Raw genomic sequence first — 13,312 nt, 5'->3', positions numbered from 1 at the left:
GTAACAGGCATCACAATGCCATTAAATATTTTTCTACTGACATAGTGCTCCTGGCTTAGTTAAACCCTGCTTTTGGACATTTTCTCCACTAAAACTAACTACATAGCCAGCTTTTAGTCCCTGCAAAACCATGGCTGTAAGGGTCCCCCTTAATCATCTTTCTCTGTGTGGGGCCCCACAAAAGCTGCTGCTTACTGGGGAAAATGAGGAATGAAAAATGCATTAATTTCCTAATTATGCTCTTTAACATGAACAGGGCTGTGATATGACCCTGTTAGGGTGAAGATGATAATGAACATGAACAATAGAAGCACTAGAGGGTTCAGCAGCCCAGAGTGACTTACCTCAGTGCAAACTTTGGATTTTAAGAAGAGCTAATGCTTCCGATCATCAGGGATAGTTTCTCTTTCAGGTAGTTTTATAACTAATACCAGAACACCAGATACTATAACTCAATTTCCTTGCTTAAGAATTCAGTACAATCCCAAAAATAATAAAATAAATGCTCAGAATCATACATATGTTTAAATATTTCTCTAATTCACTTAAAAAGTTACTAGAATAACATATTTTGCATCAACATCTATTTTTGGACAATAAGTATAAAACTCAGATGTCTGGATTGATTGACTGCAATCCAGAATGATTTACCAACAAATCAGACTTTTTACGAAGGATAAAGCAAAAGTATGAACAAAATCAGGAAAGGTCTGTGAAAGTAGGGACAGTGACAAGTATGCATTACTCCTCGATGAAATAAATCTTACTGCTTCTGCTGTTTGACGGCTGCTAAACAGCAGTGACTAATCTGGTGTGGCAGTGCCAATGTTGCACAAGGCATTGCTGTTTGCGGAAATAAGTACATAACTAGTACTGCTGTGGCTTATGCATGTTAGTTTGTGTGTGTGTGTGTGTGTGTGTGTGTGTGTGTGTGTGTGTGTGTGTGTGTGTGTGTGTGTGTGTGTGTGTGTGTGTGTAAAAACATCACTGATTTTTATCTGTGCATGCACCCAATAATGCCAGGACACAGACATTATTCTTGTGTATCAGTAAAAAATGTACCTAACAAGTAATTATATTTCGAAAGTAAGACATAATAACATATATCACAGAACATTCAGACACAGATATTCTTGGAGTCAGGTTGCCCCCACTCACTAGACTGTCTAAATGGATAATGGGGTGTCCCTTTATCATCCTTGACTCTGTGGGGGCCCCCATCAAAGCTGTTGCTTGTTGGAGAAAAATGTATCAATTTTCTGAATATGCTGTTTAACCTGAATGGTGCTGAGATATGTCCCTTTTAGGATAAAGCTAATAATAGCCTCTGTTTACAGCCACACCCATTCTAAAACCAGCCCTGCGCAAATGTGTGTGTGTACATAAAGCTGCTACGGGTTATGAGGGGCTAGAGATTGTGTGAATATTACATCTTTAATTTTCATCACAGTCAAACCTTAGAGGTGCGCACATGAAGTCATTATAGCTTTAGTTTGAGCTGAGGGCAGTGTTTCTCACAGACCTCAGAGGTGTACAAAGAAGGTTACTATAGCTTGTGTAAGAGAGGTGTACTGTCTAGGAGCAACAAATTCGAATATAACTGAAATCATTCTCACAGTCACATACTAGGCACATATACATGTGGCAACCTTTGACGGCTGGGGTGAAGAACATGCTATATATATGTATATCATCACTCACTTGAAATATATGACAAAGGCAATTTAAATCTCTGCTTTCATCCCAGTCTAACACCAGAGGGATGCATAGGCAGTGACTTGTCTTTTAGAGGGTTAGGAGGTAGGCAGTATTTCCAGATAAGACTTAAATATTCTCACAACTACTGGGTTGTTAGTTTACTCTAAGCTACAATTTTGTCAGCTTTGAAAATTAAGCCTTGGGCACAAATTATGCGTTGAAAGAAAAATAAGACTGAAATTTTTTCTTCATAATTTTTATTTAGGCCACCATTGGAGTAAAATGTTGAGAAAAAGCTCTAAAATGCATCCCAGACCATCTGTAAACCTGTGGCGTCTTGGGCCCTGACTTGAGTTATTTCCTAAATGGTTATTACTGTGCTGTCTTGTTCAGGAAAGGTGTGTTGAAAGGATACAAGGAAAACTAAAGCTGAACCACAACAGTGAATTTCTTTCCTTAATCATAATTTCTGTTCAAGCTATTATTGGATGAAAAGGTTGTGTAAAATGCACTTCAGAACATATAGAAAGTTATGGCTTCTTGAAAAAGCTTAGAGTAAGGCAAAATGTGAGAAAAGGAAGAAAAAAAGTAACATGGATGGTATGGGGAGCCCAAAAGGAGAAGGACTCAGAGGTGAGGGCTGGAGGGTGTGTGTGTGTGTGTGGGGGTGTTGAAATGTAGGTCCAGTCATCATTTCACTTTAAGTCCAGACCTGTACATGACTTGTTGCAATGTATCACTGTTGCAACTAAGTGCCAGTAACTCTAACTGCTCCTTTGTTAGACAGCTCAACATAGTGATAGTGTGATACATAGGCCTGTTGTAATATAAAAGATTGTAGCTGCAGGTCTGTCTGTGGATACTACTCCTAAAAGTTTGCAGCATGAAATAAAGGGTTGCTTAGGATGGATGGCATTGTTAGGATGATACTTATTCTGGAAGTGCCTAGGGGGCCCCCAACTTGACATTTGCTGGGGGCCCCCAAAATGCTAACACCGGCCCTGTAGTCATATAACAGTTCACTGCAACACAGTTCTGTTCATAAAATCACATTTATTTTACTTTGTTTGCTTGTTTTTGTTAAATAAGACAGAACACTGATACTAGGATAGAATGTTGATACCAGTGGACCATTTTTAGGCTCACTCTGATTGAAAGACATAGAATGCAAATAGACAGTGTAGTTAGTTTATGCAGTTGAAACAATAGAGGATAAACAAGTAACAATTTATAAATTACAGTGATGATCAAATGCTGATGATGTCATTGTTCTAAAAAGAATACACTGGATGCTTTGTTTTATTAATTTGGCAGTGGTGGGAAATTAACCTGTGCTTCCCATAAAACATTGGGTTGATTTAATGTTGAAAAATACTGCCCCCATACGATTTGATGCCTGCCTGTCACTTCCATAACGAAATGTCACCTAAAAACAAATTTAAATAAAAATAAATGGCATATTAAACCAACTCCATGATGACATTAAACAGGGAAAAAAAGGCAAAAATCCCTGAAGGTGCACTGCCTGCTCTCACGGTACAACACATTGTGCTTAAAAGTACCACAACATTAATATTTTAATCTAGAGACAGGCAATAGAAAAGTGCCATTGAAGTAAGAGTATGCCAGTTTTTCCTTCGAAATACATTTGTGATTTTTGATTGGTTCAGTATGCAAGAGTGGCACATACTTTTGTAAAACAGAATAAAGAAGTAGGAACACAGTAAAGGGTATCGGATTTTGTATTAGATGACTTATGCAGTTTTAATGAAGTGGCCTATTTGAGATTCTGTGTTTTCTATATTCTGCATAAGAACATTTATACAAATTTGAAAGAAAATATTCCATAACTAACAGCTGTTCAGTAACTGTTGTTTTATGAGGTTGTTGTCTTATTATAATTCATTTGTTTCTTCAGTAAAGTGATTTCTACCTCATTGACTGTAGGTTGAAAGCCATGTCTGTCTGTGGTCTCTATACTAACGTTTAACGCATTAAGGTCGACACTCAGAAATAAAGTTGAGCTGACAGTGAAACAGTAACTATTGAAACAAAATGTTTTAGTATTTTTGTTGGGGGTGGGTGGACTTTTCCTTTCTGCACTTCCCACATCCCCTGTAACATAAATTTCCTAACTCTTGAGATGTCTCTCTGTATTAGAGAAAAGCGAATTACTCAGAGATACTGCAGTCAGTCTTTAAACAAAAAAAGAGGTAAAAAATCGTACATTTATGATTGCTCACAAGACCACCAGAGTGTTGATCTCAAATGACTCACAGTTAAGCCTGCTATCCCTGTCTATGAGACACCCACACACATCTTTCTTAACAGCAGACATTGTGTGTGAATTTGCTCTGCCATCTTTTATTATGTGAAGTGGTCTAATTTGTCTTATCTTCAGTCCCACATGAAATAAAGGATGGAGAATGTAAAAAAAAAAAAAAAGAATACAGGAGAAGGACTCTTCTCAGTAGCTGTTTCAAGAAGCATTAGGCTTCTTTTCACCTAAGCAGAAGTTATGACCTTACACATTTTAGGCTGCTTTGTTTCTGCTGTCATTGAAATAACAGCTAAATGCAGTCATTTACATTTTACTGCGGATTATAACTTTTTTCTCTTATTATTTACTTTTATTTTGTTAACCAGGCTAGAAGATCCATATATGGGCGTTTTTCAGACTTAGCCTTGGAGTACTGTCTAGTTACATGATTTGCTGACTTACACATTGTTGAAGGTTAAACTTTTGATCAGGGTGTAAACCCATTCCAGCAGTGGTTTTACCACTTTCCTAACAAAAGTGTATGTCCATAAGGCCTGCCTCTGTGGCATAGAAGGATGAAGTTCTGACTGTGACCCAGATGACAAGAGTTTTGGTGGTCACTAAAGATAGGGTATGTGTATGCACGCATTAGATGGAAAGCATTGAATTCTTCATAGTGGTGGGTGGCACCCCTTTTTTCTTCCTAAACCTAAAAATGAGGGAGAAAGGACAACTCAGGTACTATCGTGACAGAACTAAATCTTCCAGACATTCAGATCAATTGTTCATTTCTTGTAAAGGTAAGAAGAAGGGACAACCTGTGTTAAAACAAACTGTTTCTAAATGTTTGTTTAAGGGTATTACCTTTTGTTATACTCGCCATAACAGAACTGTTCCAGGCAGGGTCAAGACCCACTCTACCAGGACTTTGACTTCATATGGCTTTTTGGATAGGGTTGAATTCTAGAAGTATTCTGGAAGCTGTTACTTGGTCCTCTGTACATACTTTTACAAAACACTATAAGCTTGATTCCTTCTTTAGATTAAGGTCAGACTTTACTTTGACCATTCTCCAGGGGCTCCTGGACTCTGCTCCTTCCACCTCCCAAATGTAGTTAGCTAAGGCTACTGCAGCGCAGATCAGTATGATGTAAAATGTACCATCACAGTACATGCTTGAATGATCACTGCTGCAGTGGCCACTTACTTGTTATTTGGTGTGTTTTTTATGCCAGGGTGTGAACATTTATTTTTTGTTGTTACTAACATTGTCCTTTCAGGGCTCAGCCTCTCTGTCAGCTGGCAGGAAAACTCTGAAGGACTTTGCAACATAACTTGCCTTTTAGTTAGCTCGGCTCAAGTTGCCTATCAGTTTGGGCATGTGTAAGGTGCCCTAAAGCTTTGCAAGATGGGTGGCTGTTATATCCTTGCCAGGGTGTAACCCATACAGCTAAGTTACTGCAGTAATGATCAGTATGATGAACATATAGATTTTATAAAATGCAGAATGCAAATGCAAGAAGTATTTTGATATACAATGCTAATCAGTGTAATACATGTAAATATTTAAACATTTAAATAAGTTAGAACTACATTAAGGCATTAATTAAATACCAAAATAGAAACGCAGATTCAGTCAGCCGTATAGGTTCATTATCAGTTTTAGCGCTTTTGTCTTAAATATGTTGGGGATTTCTTCTGTATATATTTACCACTTGTAAAACAAACAGACCAATAAACATCCCCATTTTAAAACAAAAAAAACATATACACTCATTAAAATTAATTACCAACTGAGATAAAATATATAAATTGATGCTAATCACTTAATAATAATACTCTATATTAAAATCCTATATGTTTAATTTTATTTTTGATGTGTTTTTAATTTTAAAAGATATGTAATGGATAATGGATCATTCAGTCTTGGTGGGACACCTGCATTCAGGGTAAACTGACACCATAATTCCCTTTTCTGTAGGATGACATTCCGTGGTCCACCTCTCGGGTTACAATCAACCTTTTCTAAGATATAAAATAAGAAGTAATGAGTGGGAAAGAAAGTAATATGTTTATATAATGCATTAATACTTTATTTAATATGTTCGTAAACACTCTCTTTTGTTTTCCATTCCATTTTTACAACATAAAACCCTGGACATTCTTGACAAAGAGCTAAATACACAACACCTTACATGTTACAATTAAGTTACCTGTAGCTGTCATAATCCAAGTTTGAATGGTGACAGACTCACCTACATGCATATATTTACAGTTGTTACATTGCCCACATTTAGACATTCTACTAGTCTGATTATTTTTAATTGTGCTATTGCTTTCAAAAATATTCTTAAAACTTTTCCCTTTTTTAGAACAAATTGAGGCTTATTTTGTAACTTATTACTTATAGTCACAGTATTAGTGACCAAATTCCAAATTTTATTAATAATTTCACTTGTAGGTTCACTGTGTAAAGAATATATGGTATATCTCCCACTGCTCAAGTATAGCCGGTTGATGAGTTGTACATCCACGTTAGCCGTGGATGTACAGCTCATCGATTTCTGTCTAAAGAATATGTGATGACAAAGAATACATCATAACTTTTAATTGGTTCCATTCTAAAAATCACTACCAACTAAAACATCTCTGTCATCATTTGTACCAATATCATCATCAATATTTCTATTTGTATGATTGGTTTCACCTCCATTACAGTCTTATGACAACAATGGAAGGTAGACACCATTCTGCTCCTTTTCAAAAACTTAATCTGTTAAGATATTGATTAGTCTTATGGGGTACTGTCTGTTATAATCTGAACATACTGCATTCCTTAATACAGTCATCAAACAAAGAAACCATACGGGCTGCCCAAACAAACTGACCTTTTACCACCACCCTCTTTTGAGATAATGGGTGACAACTTGTATAATGTGGAAAAGAATCAGAATGTGTTGGCTTCCTATAGATTTCTGAAACCTACATTTTTCTGTGAGGATCCTTTTTAATCATCACATCTAAGTAGGAAATATCATTCTGTCCTGTACTATATGTAAAGCACAAATAGTTTGTGTTATTAATGTAATCAATAAATTCTGAAATGTTGTTTTTATCATCTACCCTTGAGATGATAATATCATCCAAATATCAGGTGTATAAACACCATAAAGAAATATATTTACTATTAAAGATGTATTTGCTTTCCCATTCAGTCATCACAATTTTTGCAAACAGAAGACCGCAGGCTGCCCCCATGGCTATAGTTTTAACCTGCAAAAAATATTGGCTTTCAAAGTATATATAACTGTTTTTAATAACTACTTCCATGACTCAATAAGAAATTCAGAGAACCAGTCAATGCCAACTTTATGTGGAATGACTGTGAATAAATCTTTAATGTCAAAAGTTAAAAATGGAAAACTAGCAGTATAACATTCTAGTTTAGTTTTAATGAGAAAATCCCATGAATCCTTACACATACATTTAATGAGAAAATCCCTTTAATTCATTGCACAAGTATTCAGTTTGTTGTACTCCTGTTTTTAATGCATGAGCTAAAAATTTAGCTTCTGATTTTTTGTTACTGACGATTGCTTGTCTGTGATGAATAAAGGTTTGTTGCTTTGGAACACTACCTGGGTTTCATGATTTTTGGAAATTATTGTGACTGATCTCATCAACAAAGTTTTAAGACCACTAGTTTCTCTGTTTTTTTATATATTTATTGTTTTTAATTTAGCAATAAAATACATTTTTGAAGTGCCAACATCCACAACAGTTCTCACTGGTTGATCATTGAGATTTTTGTGTATTTTTGGCACTACAAAATAGTACCTATAAGAAGATTCTTTATATATAAATATATGCTTTCTTCAGGACTTATCTGATTTTGCATTAACATGCCATAGCACATTATATCTGTTTTTCAATAGAAGATGTGAACTTCATTTGGAGATACTTCACTATACATTTCATCAAACAATATATTTTGCATTCTCTGCACATAGTCAAATTTGTCCATAATAACAAGGTCCCATAATTCTTATACTACCTGATGAACAAAGTTGTTCCAAAAGTTCATTTTGCTCTGTGGTCATATTGTACCATTTATATTTCACCCAGTGTTTAACATATATCTGATATCCAATTCACAAATGTGTTCAAAATTCTGTAAGATCAGGTGGAAAGGGAATTATAGATACTAAGTGTTCTGAGTCCCGTATAAGTCTCAGTGTCAGTGCCATTAGAGCCTAAACCTAATTTCAAGTTCAGTTTCCTAACAAAAAACTTTATTCACTGAGTATATCAGTGATATTGGCTCGTTTTACTGGTATGAATGCTAAGCCTTTGATTGATGTTATAGGAACTAAAGTTACAGTTTTAAAGTCTCCGAAGTCATTAGAAACCATTTTAAAAGAATTATCAAGTCCAAGAAATTCTCTTGTACTGTTTAAGTTAAAATAAATCATCTCCGCATTCTCTGCTGTTAAGGTTGATTCTGCCACCTCTGTGTTGTACTTGTCAGAGAAAAAGAAGGACCTATCTGTGAGGTTATTTCTCCTTGCATTAGTGACAATAATTGCTCTTCTTGTGCCTTAGCCATTCTGATTGTCATAGAGGAAACTATTCCAAATGGGCTTCTACATTCCTGTTGTCTCCACCATGACCTAAATTGTCATATGATTGTTCTACCTGACCATGAACCATGTTACCATCTGGGCCCTATGAGATTTAGAAGGAATAGGATAAGCTTGGGCCCTATGAGATTTAGAAGGAATAGGATAAGCTTGGGCCCTATGAGATTTAGAAGGAATAGGATAAGCTTGGGCCCTATGAGATTTAGAAGGAATAGGATAAGCTTGGGCCCTATGAGATTTAGAAGGAATAGGATAAGCTTTATTACTAGGTAATTAACTTGGTTGCATTCAAATTTCTTTAACTTGCATTCCTTAATATTATTGCATCCCTGATCTACCTTGTTGAAAATGTATGAATGTTGGTCTGTGTACTGACCATGCAATAAATCTTCAGTGACGAATTTATCTAATTCTGAAATTTCCCCACAAAGCTGGTCCATATAAATCTGATTATGCTTTACTAGGAGCTCCATGAGCTCACACTCATGTTTGTCAAATAACAGCAATAAGTCATAATGTAGGGGAGAATTTTGTTGCAGTCCTATTTGGAATTTCTTTGAATGAAGTCCCTTTGGCACTCTGCCTTGATGGACTCTGTTATAAAGTACACATTCTGTGGTTGCAACTTTCTAAATCTGAGTAACTTATTCTCATACTCATGTACCTGTTTTGATGGGGACCCTACAGACCGTTGTTCTGGAATCGTAAATTCCATTTGTTTGTGAAACCATTCACTCAACTTCGGAATAGTAGCTGCATCTTCTAATCTCATTGGTATATTTAACCCTTGTACAATAGGGACGCCACTGACCATTTCAAATGAGCCTCGTAGTTCCTTCCCAGGTGGAATATCCACATTATCAACAGTTTTATAAGTTAAAGGCAAACCAGTAGTAATCCTGTGGATGTTATTTCCATAAGATTGAAAATTCAAATGACTGAAAGCCAAAATATCTAATACGTGAAATATCTAATTTGGCCTTTTTCCACTGTTGTGCCACCTCAGAGTTGGTATATATAATTAGCAAGGACTGGAGGGGTGCTTTCAATATTTCATGTTTTAGGTATTTTGGCTTGAAGTCTTTTGAATTTTCAATGCTATGGCATAGACCTATATATATATATATATATATATATATATATATATATATATATATATATATATATATATACACACACACACACACACACACACACACACACACACACACACATACATACACATATACATATATGTATGCATGTATATGTGTGTGCGTGTGTTTGTGTACATGTATATACATGCATATGTCTATGGGTGCCGGAACCATAGAGCCAGGAGGAGGGGGAGCCCCCCCCCCCACACACACTTTTACAGCTGCAAGACCTGTCGGAAAAAATTAATGAAGTGGAATTTTCACGCTAAAGTGGATTCTCGTGGGAAGTTAAACTAACTAAACTAGCTGTTCTTGTTCTCTTATTGCTCTGTGTTACAGGAGTTATGCTGCCACCATTCTGTTGGTGCTGCCAGAGCCAAGAGTCATGCCAGTAAGGAGAGTTTTATTCTTTTATTTGCAGGAGTTATGGCGCTCCTGTGTGTGTGTGTGTGTGTGTGTGTGTGTGTGTGTGTGTGTGTGTGTGTGTGTGTGTGTGTGTGTGTGTGTGTGTGTGTGTGTGTGTGTGTGTGTGTGTGTGTAAAATGCCCCAGTTAGGTATACCTGATGGTTAGTGTTCCTCATGCTCAAACAAGAGCCTGAATTCTCTACCCATACCACCACTTGTGATTCAGGGAGTTGAATCCAATTCTTTTGGTCTGTTCCTCTTAAAATGTGTTCTTTTCTGGCAAATCAGTGAGAGCTGAATTCACTAAATAATGATAGGCCTTAAAGTTTCAGTCTTCTTATCTTTCAGGAAACACATGGTAACACAAAACACTTTATTTTAGCAACTTTCTAAGATTATACAAGTGCCCCCCCCCCAATACATTTTAGCTTTTTCCAGATTTCTTGTGCTGCATAGTTGAGAGATTTAGTTGAGTGTCAAGTGGATTTTCCAAGGAGCTGAGAGCTTCAGTGGAAAAGAAGTTTAGTACTACTTATGCTAAGTCATTTGCATTGTTAGTAGCACAACAGGTACAATGCTTGCTTTTGATGCAGAAGGCTGTGGGTTCTACTCCCACAGTATGCAGATGGATTGCTGATACCGTACTGTGTTGTACTTTAAAGGGAGTGGATGCTGCAGTCCTATGAATGTCCTCCTTTGGAGGAGCTACCTAGTAACTACGTTTCTATTATCAGTTTGCCATACATTTTCCATTGCAAAATTACTAGCTTATCATTTTTTTAATGCAACGTAGGCAATTTATTCTTCAAGGGAAACAGGCACTTTATTTGTAGATGAAACAATGAAATATAAAGTTGTTTGCTAGCAGCAACCTCTTTATTAGTTACAGATCCCATTAATGTGGAATTATTTAGATTACTTACTTTTGCATATTTACTGATATTGCTGGATTGTGATTACAGAAGTTTGAGTGGCCTTTTATGGTTGAAATTTTCTGAAATGGGTAGTTTTTTCATTATTGGTTCATACATTTTGTTTCGTTGCTTACTAGAAGACTGTTTCAAACTACACATTTAAAACACATTCTAACAAGTGGTGCTGTATTATACAAGGAATATAATTTAATACAATCAGGTTAATACAATCAGGAAGTTGAATCAAAGAATGCATACATGTATTCTTGCTCACAGGAAGCAGTAGTTCAAAGTAGGGAAGAGACCAGTCACCAGTGGAGTCTCCCAGAGTTCAGTGCTGAGACTTTTTCTGTTTGGCATATACATCTCAAAAGTAGAAGGAAATACCAAAGGGCTTTGGCCGAATAAGTCTGAGATGACCGCAAGCTAGGGGCAGTTATGGAATCCTCAAATGACTTAGCCATCATGCAGGAAGGTTTGTCCCAGACAATAACTGGTGCCAGAATCATGAATTGAAACTAAACTCCAAGAAATACATTATTGTATCCTTTGAGAAGTCATCTACTTGACAATGCCCCCTGAGAACTGACCCAGTTGCTTGCATTTGGGAAGTTGTGTGTACAGTGACCTCACTTTTGACCAACATGTGGCCAGAGTCATAAGAAAGTCTTTCTATATTGCACAGCTTATAAACAAATTGATTTTGACTAGATCTAGAGATGTTATTGTCCCCCTTTACAAAGCCTTCATTAGGTTAATCATTTTGTATAATGCCCACTTTGGGATGTATCTGTACAGACACATTCAACAATTGGAATACCCACAGAGATACCTTACTAAAAAGATACAAGTCCTAAACAATAGGTCTTGCATGGACCACCTCAAAGATTTATCACTATACTCAGTATCCTACAGAGTGCTTAGAGGTGACATGTCTAGCATACAAGGCATCCTCCAACCTAATACAGATGGACCTACTGAACATCAGCAAGTCAAATGGCAACATTAATACTCAGTCCAGGTATCTAAACTGAATGTTGTGGAGAGATGGATTTATATCACAGAAGCTACCACTGTTCCAGAACAGACTATCCATTCAAGTAAAACAAAGCTCATCCCTGTCAATATTCAAATGCAACTTGGATCTAAGAATGGGTAATAGAAAATATACTCCAGAATTGCCCCTCATGCCACTAATGGATAGAGGCAGTTCCTAAATGCTGCAACCCTTACATGGGTCCCCTCAAATTATCTATAATATGATCACATTTATTCTCACAAGGGCTAATATACAATTATCAGCCATGAGATAGGTAAGACCAATCAGGAAATGTTAATTCAAGCACCAAAAGGAAAATTGGCTAAGCTTAAAATGTCTTCCAAGTGAACATATGTTGTGGCAGTAAATAGTTTTAAAAAATTGCCCTTTTTAGATCCCTAAATGCCCCTCTTACCCTCCACCCCCGGGTCTTCAACAGCTTCTAGTGCTTCTGCATATGTGTATAGCTATCCATATATATATATATATCTATATCTCTCTCTCATATATATATATATATATATATATATATATATATATATATATATATATATATGGTTCCCTATCAGAATCCTGAAACACTATAAGCTGAAAAGTCAAAAATCCTGAAACTAATGACTGAAAATGCAAAAAGAAAATATATATATATATATATATATATATATATATATATATATATATACATATATATATATATATGTATCTACACATATCTAGATATATATATATATATATATATATACATATATATATATATATATATATATATACCTATATATATATATATATATATATATATATATATGTATGGATCTACTGTTTATTAGCGAATTTTCATTTCACCGAAACGTAAATCGCTAATGTAATTACGCGAAAGTGCATTTTATCGAAAATGCACTTTCCCGTAATAAAGTGTTAAAAATATGAAAGTGTAGGGGAAAAATGAATGAAAACATGCGTTTGCATGTTATCTTAGTTGTACATCAACGTTTAGTGTTGATGTACAACTAAGAGGACTGTTACTGAGATCGTGGTACAGTGGGGATGAGGGAACATTCCCTTTTCCCCACTGTAGTGCGATCTCGGAGTGAGAATCTTAAAGTAGGGGGTGTGGGGGTGCAGGGGGGCTTGCCCCCTGCATTACATTGTTTAAGTGTTGTTTGTTTTTTAAATAGATTTACGCGAAAGTGAGTTTTCGTTAAAACGCACTATCGTGGAA

At 36.0% G+C, this 13,312-nt stretch overlaps 1 protein-coding gene across 3 annotated transcripts in view; it reads left to right on the top strand.

Moving 5' to 3' along the window:
* The window catches only part of SYNE1 (spectrin repeat containing nuclear envelope protein 1), a 2,173,401-nt gene that overhangs the window by 1,004,592 nt on the left and 1,155,497 nt on the right, over window positions 1–13,312 (top strand). The gene's annotated exons all lie outside the window — the stretch shown is intronic.

Source organism: Protopterus annectens, chromosome 1.part0, assembly GCF_019279795.1.
Source record: "Protopterus annectens isolate FY-2018-M chromosome 1.part0, PAN1.0, whole genome shotgun sequence".
NCBI classification, from domain to species: domain Eukaryota; kingdom Metazoa; phylum Chordata; order Ceratodontiformes; family Protopteridae; genus Protopterus; species Protopterus annectens.
Note: the sequence above shows the minus strand (reverse complement) of the source record. Positions and strands in the feature narration are given on the sequence as shown.